General features: G+C 37.6%; 1 long non-coding RNA gene across 2 annotated transcripts; it reads right to left on the bottom strand.

Moving 5' to 3' along the window:
• Positions 1-1,411: 1,411 nt before the first annotated feature.
• LOC137471307 (uncharacterized) lies at positions 1,412-11,280 on the bottom strand. Of its 2 annotated transcripts, XR_010997518.1 has the most exons (4): positions 10,885-11,280; positions 10,160-10,251; positions 9,129-9,391; positions 1,412-4,320 (listed from the first exon to the last, which is right to left on the bottom strand). It is a non-coding gene; the product is annotated as an uncharacterized lncRNA (long non-coding RNA). The 2 variants fall into 2 exon arrangements; XR_010997517.1 differs by lacking the exon at positions 1,412-4,320 and having other exon boundaries at positions 8,153-9,391.
• Positions 11,281-11,294: the final 14 nt, after the last annotated feature.

Here is an 11,294-nt window from a genome sequence, read left to right as displayed (position 1 = left end):
ATTTCCCTTCTGTACTTATTCCTGCAGTGCCTTACCTGACACAGTTGTTTCTGATGAGTTTGGATAGCCCTTATCCAAATTGGGTCATTTACAACCCAATTAAGGGGAAAAATCCATAAGGATGACCTTTGAAGATAAGAATTGCAAGAATATTGGGAATAAGAATTTTGTGAGGAGGAAAGCTTTGACCAGAAAAGAAAGTTATGCTTTGGAAATCCAAAAAATGAAAGTAGAAAATTAGTTGGAAAACACTAATGTGTAGTGTTTACAAAAATAAATGGGAAAATGTTGCTTATTTGCATAAATAAAGACTAATGAAATAAGTGGTGCTGCTATGTATAAGGATACTATGGACTGAAGATAATTGATATATGAGCACGCAGTCAGTTGCTCTCTGTTCTACATACACATTCTTATGGAAAGTGTGGTAAGGGTAAGACTATTCATATGAAAGAATAGATATCGAAACTGCATATTCAGCAGGGAAATAGCTGATCCCAAGCTGGTGGCAAAGTTATTTAAAATGCTATCCATTCTAGTCTTAAATGGTTCTATGAGATTTGAGAATAGGTTATTTATATTTTCTATATAAAAAGGGAGTAGTAGTGTGATTCAGACAACTGATCTGTTAGTGTGATCTCAGCTCATTAAGCACTATATAAAAAGAACAGAAAGAAAAGGCACAGAAAGAAATGGCTAGTGAAGTTTTCCTTGATCTGTTTTCTGACTTCCCTGGTTAAATATTTGCACCAATAATATTGGCTCTGTAATCTGATGCACCGACGAAATTTGTTGCATACACTTTGCAGTGATTAACAAACCATAGGAGATATTGAATAATAGAAAAGAAGAAGGAAAAACTGGATTAGTATGGGGCCCTAAGTACCAAAAATTAGATTAAATTAAATCACAGAAAACAGCAGGTCATACTTTTATATCATACATCATCACACATACATAATTTCTTTAGTGATGAAATGACAGAAGAGCCTGTGTTAACTAGTTAGTCATAGCCTGTCTAATACTAATGGCATGATACAGTATTCAAAAGGAAAAAAAATACTTTTTGGGATCATATCAGAAAAGATATTTGCAGCAGTCAATGTATTGACAAAGAATGTTTTTTTAATATATAAGGCAAAGTTTGGACTTAAGTTTTTGGAAGGAGGTATCTTTGAATGAATCTCTAACCAGTTGCCAAGGTGAAGAAGAGGATTTTCTTCTTTCTTAATGCTGGAAAATGTGCAAGGAAATTACTGGGTTATGTAGAAAGATGATCAAAATATGTGCCATGTCTAATGGCATTGAGAGTTTATAGCCCTGTTGTGCAACTGGGCCTCCAGGACTCACTGTCAACAGTATCAAAAAAAAAAAAAAAAAAAAAAAAAAAAAAAAAAAAAAAAAAAAAAAAGAAGAAGAAGAGGAAATACGTGGCAGGAAAAACTGCAAGCACTCACAACATTTAAAGTGTCACTACAGATATGAACAGACCAAATACTCTCTCAAGGCACCCAACTTTACAGAGCAAAGACAACATATTCATATGAGACAAAGGTCAGAATGTTTCATTCAATCCTATAGCTCTCTTTTATCCTGTTAAAGTAACAGAGGCTTCATTTGGTTTTGATTTTGCTTGCCTATTAATTACCTTTTTAAGGGAGTGCTTTATTAAGGAAATGTTCTAGATTTGAATTTTCTATGCCAGATAAGTGTTTTGATAGCACAAATACACTACATGGAAGTAACAGTCACTATTAATTAGTGATTACAGAAGGTGGTGCCACTCCAGTTGGGCGGAAATACAGGGATTATCACCAGATCCTGCAGGTTTGGAGGTCACTCTTCTTTTTTTTTTTTTCCATTTATGTCTCCCCCCTACTTCCCTTGGCCTTCTCTCATCATGCATCTCGCTAAATCACAACAACATTCTTCATGATAGGCACTGAGTCCTCTGATATGGGCATATAGTGCTATAGCACAAAGACTTCAGTATGACTTTCCCTGTAACAGGATTTTAGCAGGACTTGCTCTGCTCTTGCTTGGATCTTTCTTCTCTGTGGGAGTTCTGTGTGCTGCTACCACCAACCAAGAAGTCAGTATCTTTCTGCTTCTTCAGAATATGTCCAGATAACTACTCAAAGTACAAGCCCACAGATTAAAGTCCTGCAGGCTGATGTGCTATAGTAGGTCTAGACTGCAAGGTCATTAGATCACATTACTAATGCAGGGAGTGAAGGATGCAGACACTGACATTCTGTTCCCTGCCTTGGACTCTCACATATCTAGCTGTTGGAGCAGTAAAGCATTAGGATACAACTTGGCTCTGTACAGTGCTTTGGCAGTTTCTCTTCAACATTACTTATTCATCACTCCTAGGAGTTAAATAAATGAATGGCACACTTGACAAGTGGGCCAGGGACTGGAGGATCCCACATGCCAGGTCATAATGATGAGAGCAGGCAGCAGCAAGCACTGCAGTAAAATTAAGCAAGTGTTCCTAGTTCACATCCTTAATGAGGATCATTTGATGTATGTTACAGCTATTTTGTTATTCCTTCCAAAACTATGCTAGCAGCACAGAAGCATCACTCAACAATTCCTGGGCTAGCAGTCAAGTAGTAGCTCCAGAAGCAGCAAAACTGAATCAGAGTATTGCTGCATGCACACAAATTATCTTTGCTAGGATGCAGGTGCTGTGGCATTATGTCTGTGCATCTCTTGATGTCATCTGATCTGATCTGGTAGCTCTGCACATGCAGGCAGCATACCCTGTGATTGTATCTACTCCATTACCTTCAGCTTAGCAGGGTCCTGGCCCTGCTGTTTTGTGCAGTATAAATAGTTCTCTAGCTTGTAAAGAGTAGAGTTTCTCCTTGGAAACCCTGCTGACACCACAAGCTGCTTTTCAAGCCAGTTATCTTTCTTAAGATGTGTAAACTGAAAAAGGAGTTCCTCTGGACTGCTGAGAAATGATACATAGAGTTACTTTTATAGTTGTCTCAAAAAGACATATTGTTCAAAATTCAGTACTGAAGGAGTAATCTGAACTAAATAGGTTTCATATTCTTCATTACTTTGTCAACTATTAAAAAAGTATAATGAAACTCATAGAAGTGAGTCAATATAAAAGAAATTAAGTTATTATAATGAAATGTGAGAATTTTATCAGACTGTCTAAATCATGATACCTTAGAAAACTTGGTGTAAAGAAGAGAACCAGTAAGGAAGATATTTTGTTTAGTAACAGTCCTTTTTGTTGTTACTGTCATTGAGACTGGTGTACATATTATAACAAAAGATATGACAGGGAAAGCCAAATTTCCAGACTGGAATTAATGTTCCAAGTGAGGTCTTCTGAAATTGCAGGTAATGAGATTATAAACAATCCCTTTTACCCAAGGCAGGGTTGTACACAAGCAAAAAATCCAGTTAGAAGAGATATCACTTTTTCAGGTGACAGTAGTGGGACATCACAAGATTGCAATTAGAATTCATAACCAGTGAAATCCATGAATCTTTCAGACAGCAAGGCTGAAAGCTATCTGACCTGCAGATATTTGCAGTGAGTTTTAAATTTTTTTTCGGTGATTATGACTATCTGTTTCTGCTCACTAATAGATCCCCACACCATAACACATTTCTCTCATTCCCCCATCTCAGATGCACAGCAAGTAGATGTGAGGGAAGGAATTTAAGGGAGAGAAACAGAAAATTAGAAATAAGGAGGGTAGAAAAGGAGATGGACATCAGGACAAATGGGCAAGAAGTCCTGAGAAGAATTTAGGAGAATGGAAAAGATAAGAAGACACATACACATTGAGAAAGACATGTATGTAAGGGAATGATTTAAGAGTGTGCAGAGATGAATGCCAAAAATGGTACTATTTGTTTTGTCTCAAAGTAATTGGTTTTGCAACTTTAAGATAGGGATTGGCTGTTGAGGGGAATACCCTATAACTCCGTTATTAAAATAAAATAAAGGGGAATATTATTATCCAAGACGCTAAGACTTGGTTGTCCAGCATTGGGAATTTCAGCTAATTCCCTCTGTAGCTTGAGAATGATGGTCTTTCTTGTACCTATTTCCTTTGTGTCTTAGGACACAAAGGAACCCTTACTGTTTTTCAGAGGGTACTATGTTACACTGCGGAGACACCTGAAGTTATGTGGAGAAATCAATCTCTTGTTAAACACACTGGAAGTTTAACAGAACAATTACAATTAATTGAAAACATGCAAAATCATTTTAGAAACTTCAAGGTCAGGTTTAGGATTTTGGCTCCAGGTCTCTTGACTGTAGTTGTCTTTTTCAGCATATATCTGAAATTTAAAGTAAATATGAAAATCAGATATGTCAGTTCCACTTCTCTGCCTTGGTCTTGTTTTCTCCTTTTTCTCTTCATTTTTTGCCATTCTGTGTTCAGAGTGCTCAGCTTTCCTCATGGGTATCTCATGAGTGCTGCATGTGGAGATGGAGGACTTGCACAACTGCAAGATGCAGAATGTCAGGCCAGTACTGCCAAACTTTGCTGGATGCTTTTTGGAAGAGGAAGATTTCATCAAGACAAAGCTATTTCCTTATTTTAGAGGAAAAAACAAACTTGCAAAGAACAGCAACATAAAACCCCTTGACTCAAAGTGTCAAGCTTAAAAAAAAAAGTAAAGGTGTTCCACTGGCTAAGATGGAAAGACTTTTCAGCAAAAAAGAGCCCATTCAGGTCAGCATCAAATTAGCCTGTTCCACTTTTGCGCTTTGTTTTATAATTAATTTTCTTTACACACACAGCATTTGAAGTTGAAATACCTGGGTCAGGAGACCAGATTTCCAAGGCTGGGATTGCTATGAATACTTCACTATCCATGAGGAAATAGAAGTCCAGTAGAGTGTCCAGCATGCCTTTTTCCCATGAAATAAATAATACATTCTCATTTCCCCCCAACAGAGTATTTCAGAGGCCCAGTGGTCAACCAGCCACATGGGCTGTGAGAGAAAGGCTTTAGAAGAATAACTATGACAAAAATAAAGCCTAGCCCTCTCCAATGCAGTGGGGCATGGCTGTCAAAACCTTTGAAACCTCCTGCCTGATGGATTCTCTGAGGTTAGTTTGAATGCCATTATTCAGACATGACAAATACTTCTCAAGGACTTGATTTTCTGTTATCTTAGAGGTTATTTGTAATCACTGATGTGAAAATGAGTGTCAGGAATCAGAAGAGCAAAATTATCTTCTTCTCGAGGCCCACTTCTCCACCACCTAAGTGACTAAACAGTGCATAACAAAGTAATGATCTTCTCTCCAAAAAATCAAATTCTTCCAAGGCATTGTCACATTTTCACCTTTTATGTGGAAACACAACTTAGAATCTGGCAGTACTGAAAACACTGGGAAGAGAAGATGAGAGAATGGAGTGAATATGCAAACAACTCCTTTCTATTTTCTTTTACAATATCATAGCCGAAGATGTCAAAGAGGGAAACAGTGAGATTTGGTTTATAGAATCACAATTCTTTATTGTGATTTGCAAGACTCAAAAGAACTGAAATGACAAAGGGAAATTAAAGTGTGATGCTAAATTTGGAAGTGACTTAACAGCATCTGGAAAAGTGAAGTCTGTGATATAAGCATCTAGAAAAAAAATTCAACAGCCCAAAAAGATGCCCTGATATTTTTTGTTTTGTTGTTTTGGGGTTTCTTTTGATTGGTTGGTTGGAGTTTTTTTGTTTGTTAGGTTTTTGGTGGTTTGTTTTTTTTTTTTTAATTTTGTCTTGTTCCAGTTTTTTGCCTTTTGATTTTTTAACATGGTAAATCTCTTTGGATAAAAAAACAACTTTCTCAGAGTGAATTTTTGTTACAGATTCACTTATCTTGATCAGATGCTTAGCAGACTGGAAATAATTTTTTTACAGCAATATAAGCAAGAAACAAGCAGAAAAAAAGTCATCTCCTAGGTAAACTAAAAATCTGGCTATAAACACTACTACCTAGTTTTAAAAGGCACAATGCAAGGCAGGTATATTTCAGAGCCTTAATGGAACTTAATTGATTTCCAAGTCACATAAAACTCTTCCATCACAAGAAAGTCTTGAATGTCTGTGATCTTGCTTATTGTTTAGTTGGGATTTGGATAAGGTTTTTTGAGTTATTGATAAAACAACTTGCTTCAATGCAAATTAAATGAGTCATATTTCATCAGATCATATGTCCAGCTGTTTAACTAAATTCATTGCTGTTCCAAATACAGGACTAGCTTCAAGAGAGCAAGACAATACCAGCATTGGAAAAGATTTATTTTTATTTTTTTTTCCATAATGTTTAAGGACCAGTATGTTTCTCTTGGAGAAGTGAAGACATAATTCCTTCTCTTAGAGTAGATGAAGACCAAAAGCTGGATCTTCACTTCAAGGAAAATGGAGGACTATGATTTCTTTTGTCCAAAATACCACAAAATTCTCAGTATTGAGAATCATCTTTCTGACCCTGTATCTTATTACTGGAGTGTCAGTTGTGCTGCTACATGGAGAACCATCACATACAACCAGTAGATTTAACTTCAGTCCATAAAATTAAGCAGGATTTCTTTAACATGGAAGGGAGCAATGGGAGTTACTCGTGTGATGAAAGGGCAGATCATCAGAAGTAGAGGTCATCTGTAGGAAAGGAAAAAAAGTCTCCTGGTGTTTCATAACTCAGGTACCTCCTTTTACCATGTCCTTAAATTCTGTCAAATACAAAAAAATGTAGGCATGCTAACAGATTAAATGCAATCCTACACCTGGAGCTGCCTGGGGCAGGAGAAGCCCACCTAGAGTTAAGCTAAGACAATGTACAAATTTGTCTAAATTTTCCTTTGGCTATGTCTATGTCAATCTGATCAGATGGGGTTGTCCTGTGACCCTACATTCATTCTTCTCACAGTACTCAGGCATTAAATACAATAAGCACACAGTCAGACCAACAAAAGTGTTATCAGCCCATGAACAGCCTGTTTACAAGGAATGTTGAATAAGGGTGGAACTGTGCAATCCTGCTCTAGATAAAGAGAAGTTTTGCAGTTGTCCTGCACACAACTCCCAGATTAAAAAAAAAAAACAAACCAACAAACCAAAAAACAACAAAAAACCCCAAACAAACAAACAAACAAAAAAACCCCCACAAACCCAAAACAAAACAAAAAAACCCCAACAACCCAACAAAGGGCTAATTTGTGCAATAATGAAGGCAGGATGTTGATATTTCATATAAAGGAAGGAAGCCAAGAGAGAAGGGTATGGTTATGCATAAATGATAAGGTCAAAATCACATCAAAAATCCTTTCCCTCCTCCTTCCTTCTCTCTCTCTCTCAAAAATCTTTCCCTCTCTCCCTCCCTTCCTTTCTCTCTTCCTTCCTCTGTCTCTTCCTCTTTCCTTTTTTCCCTTTCTGCCCTTCTTTTCTTCCTTTTTTTAATCCTTTTCTAATTATATCAACCTCTGCTTTTTATGCATTTCTTAATTCCCTTAATCCCCTTGTTGTGTGGCTTTGCAAAAGCATGGAAGAGTAAATATATTCTTTCCTTTAATGTGTAGGATCAGTCGGATTTCTCAGAGTTATACAGCCCTTTACTCTGGATACTGCTAGATACTGCTCAAACAGAGCATGCAAACAATTTCAACACTAGGTTTAGCAATATTAAATTTCCAGTTTTTGTTTGCTCATGATTATGAGCAGAAAAGATTAATGATATCAAAGGAAATGAATCAAAGGAGGATGGTAAAAAGATGAGGGAAGAGAGGGTTTCTCCAGCACATGGAAGATAAGGAGGAAAAGGAGAAGACAGCATTGACACAAATTTTCTAACCAGCATGTCTGGTTCCATACCAATTATTTTCAGACCAATTTGTTCTGATTTCTTCTGCATCTGTGTAAGTGCATCTGTTTTTGTGGCAGCCTTGGCAGTGGTATTTACCAAATCCTTGTTTCTAAGTCTGTGTGCTTTGCAACATATGCTTTTTAATTCCATGGAAGCAGCATGTTCTATACACCTGCAGATGTTATTTTGTGTCAGCCACCAGGATGAAACATTAGGAAGGCTCTCAGGGCTCTTTGTATGTAATGAGGAAAGCAAATTAACAGAAGCCTTTGCTGTATCAGCTCCCTAGGATTTCTTAAATGTGGACAAGAATTATGCAGTGGTGTGTTTTGAACTGTAAAATGCCGTTATGATCCTGAGTAACAGTGAGACATTCTAACATAGTCATTTGTACCTCACCTATGCCCTGAAGTTTGACAGTGAATCTCTTTGTAGTAGTTTCTTTTAAGAAGGGCCTATGCTGTTCACAAGCAACAAATGTGGAGAGGGATATGTTCTGTTGTTCTGCTCTTGCAATAGATAGACAAAACAGTGAATATGTCTTGCAAGTTTTGCTATTTCATGCTCAGTTTGCAGGAAGCTGGACATGGAGGCTTTTCCTTGGCTTACACTCATGCAGTCTTTCCTAACGGCAGTCTCAGCATGAGTCCTGACTGTGTTCCAGCTCCATGTGAGGACACGATGAGGTCTTCCACTTTGCCCTGGTTTCTGTTCAGGCATGTAGCCCAAAGTTTCAGAAAGGTGTTGAGTAACTCTTGATGGATGCCTTTTTTCTACAATTAGGCAATTGTGATTCAGTGTGGCAGAAGCATCCAGCTCACAGCCTGAACTCTCTCTTGAGACCTTTAAGTCATTATTATTTTATTAGTAACATAGCTCTAAAACTTTGTTCAGTGCTTATTTGAAGCATTGGAACATTGGAAGTAGTCCAGTACTTTGCATTTTTATATTGTTTTGGCATATGCTCCCAGGAAGAGGATATGGAGAGGACTCTGCCCTTCAATTGCCCATGTGGGTTTAATACCCCTTGTCAGGCACCCAGACCTTTACAAACAGCACAGTGCAGAGTCTTTTGGGGAAAGTTAGCTAATCTCTGAATGTGTACAATGCTGAGAGAGACCCATCCCTAAGGTATTAAGGGTGAATTCTGCAAAATCTTGAAACAAATAAGCAGGTAAATAAGACAGGGCTAATTTAGGACCCCTGGAAGTCAGAAAGGAAGGCAGCAGCAAGAAGAGCAGGAAATGTCTTTTTTTGGAATTTGGACTTAATAATTACCTTGTGCCAAAGATAAGTGAATGTCTTCATGATGCCTAGAAGACAACTGAAACACCAGAGGCAAGAGTTTGCGTTGCCTAAATGTCTCGAGCCTCGCTAGAGTGGTCTCTGCAGTTAGAAGCAGATGGGCATTATCTTGCCAGGATAGAATGTCACACCCAACTTTGGTTACAATGCAAGGCTGTAACACCACACAGCATCTTGGAGTAGATACACAAACCTCAAACCCTTAATTATTTTCTGACTACTAGTCCTTTGGATAGCTGCTGGGAAAAAAAAAAAAAATCAAAGAAATCAAACCTTTAGCTGCTGTCTCAGGTGCTTACTCTTCATGACTTGTGACATGTCATGATACAACATTACATGACACAACATGACAGTGCCCCAGTGAAGTGAAACGAAATCATCTCTTATGCAGATGCTCTTATTTCATTACACTTATTTCATGGCTTCATTTAATGCTGGGCAAGTGTTTCTGAAAACCAGCAGTAGATATTCCTGAGAGTAAAAGTTTGCCTTTTGAGGTGTAAAAGCTAATTTTATGCTGGTTTAATGAAACATGCCTATATTTGTAAAACCTGAAAACTGAAAAAAATATAAGGCTTCAAGTATGCAAAGGCAATTAATTTCTTAATTTCCAGATGTGCTGACTATCACCATATTTAACTAGACTGCAGATTCTGATGAAGCAAACAATATTTTTTTTTCTCTTGATGAGTTTATAACAAACTTTCATCTTTATTCATTGAACATCTAATGAAACCTCTTTTGCAAATAAGAAGTTCACTGAATTGAACAATTATTACATTTAATATGAAGCTAAAGTGCCTTCTGTATTTCAACTGTCATTATCACTTACTCCTCAAATAAATCCAGAAAATCCTTTAATTACAGTTATTCCAGTTCTACAGGGAGAAGTGACGCTTCATATAGCTACTGTGAATGTCAACATTAAACTTGTTTCTGCACCTTTTGAAAACTGTAATTTGAACCAATGTTTTGTCTACTGTTTTGGTCTGTGTATATGTTACCTGGACATCCCATTGGCGGACATGGCTTCAGACGGGATATTTAGCCACATTGTAGATCAGTCAAGTCTGTATTTCTTTTCAAATGGCTTAAGCTTCTTTTTTTTTTTTTTTTTTTGGGGGGGGGGGGGGGAATAGCAATAAGGTATTAAGTTTTCCTGTTAGTCTGTATCCAGTCTAAAGAGTGAATAAAGTCTAAAGCCTAGAGTGAATTGGACAGAAGAAGGGGTTTTGCTACAGAGCAAAGATTTAAGTATAACCTGACTAAACAATTTAATCTGTACATAACTTTGGAAATAATGGCTGACACAAACAATAGTTACTCAAACATCAACAAGTAATGCACAGGTCAAATACTAAAGGATTAAAACTGTGCAGAGAATTGCTTATGTGTTTTCAGTCAGTAGTTGCAAATGAAATACCCCTGACACAGCAATCTTGTAATGGAAAACAAAATTCTTTTAGAATGGAAGTGTGATCATGCAGTAGCAAGGTGTATAAAATAGTGAGTTTTCTCTTTACAGCTGCACAGTTCTAAGTCTGAGAGCAATAAAAGTCATTTAGGGGATCACATGTCTTTTGGAAGCATAGCTGACATGATTCAGGGAAGACAATTCAGGGAAAATTTGGGCACCCTGCCAAGCACTCCTTTCAGGTGTAAAGTATGTTCAGAACAAGTGGCTCCAGCTCAGCTTGGCAATGGGTGACCATGCTTTGCAGACCTTCACCTGGAGATGGACATCAGGATACTGGACTTTTCATCATGAGCCCCTTGTCTGTGAAACACCAAGAGCGTGGGAAAAACTCTATAAGGCAGGAAAACTGTAATATTATTATTTTATGCCCCATAAGATACATTATGTTTCATTTAGTCACTGTGCCTATCTTCTGACAAGGCTGTACAGATTTTACTTGAGACTAGTGCTGACTAGAGGAGTTGTTTTCACTAAAAATGTTCCCCAACTAATGATATTCATGATTTCCAGTCCTCTGGCAGCCTTGCTGGGATACCTATCTCGCATGCATGCCCTTCCCAATGCACATGTTTCCCTTGAAGGCAGCCAGCAGTCAGAGCTCAGGCTCTACACCTGGTTTTTGGAGGGCTGAGGTGAGGGTGGGGAATGGCAGAGAGCAAAGG

This window comes from Anomalospiza imberbis, chromosome 3 (assembly GCF_031753505.1).
Source record: "Anomalospiza imberbis isolate Cuckoo-Finch-1a 21T00152 chromosome 3, ASM3175350v1, whole genome shotgun sequence".
NCBI lineage: Eukaryota > Metazoa > Chordata > Aves > Passeriformes > Viduidae > Anomalospiza > Anomalospiza imberbis.
This window is presented reverse-complemented; position numbering and strand designations above follow the sequence as displayed.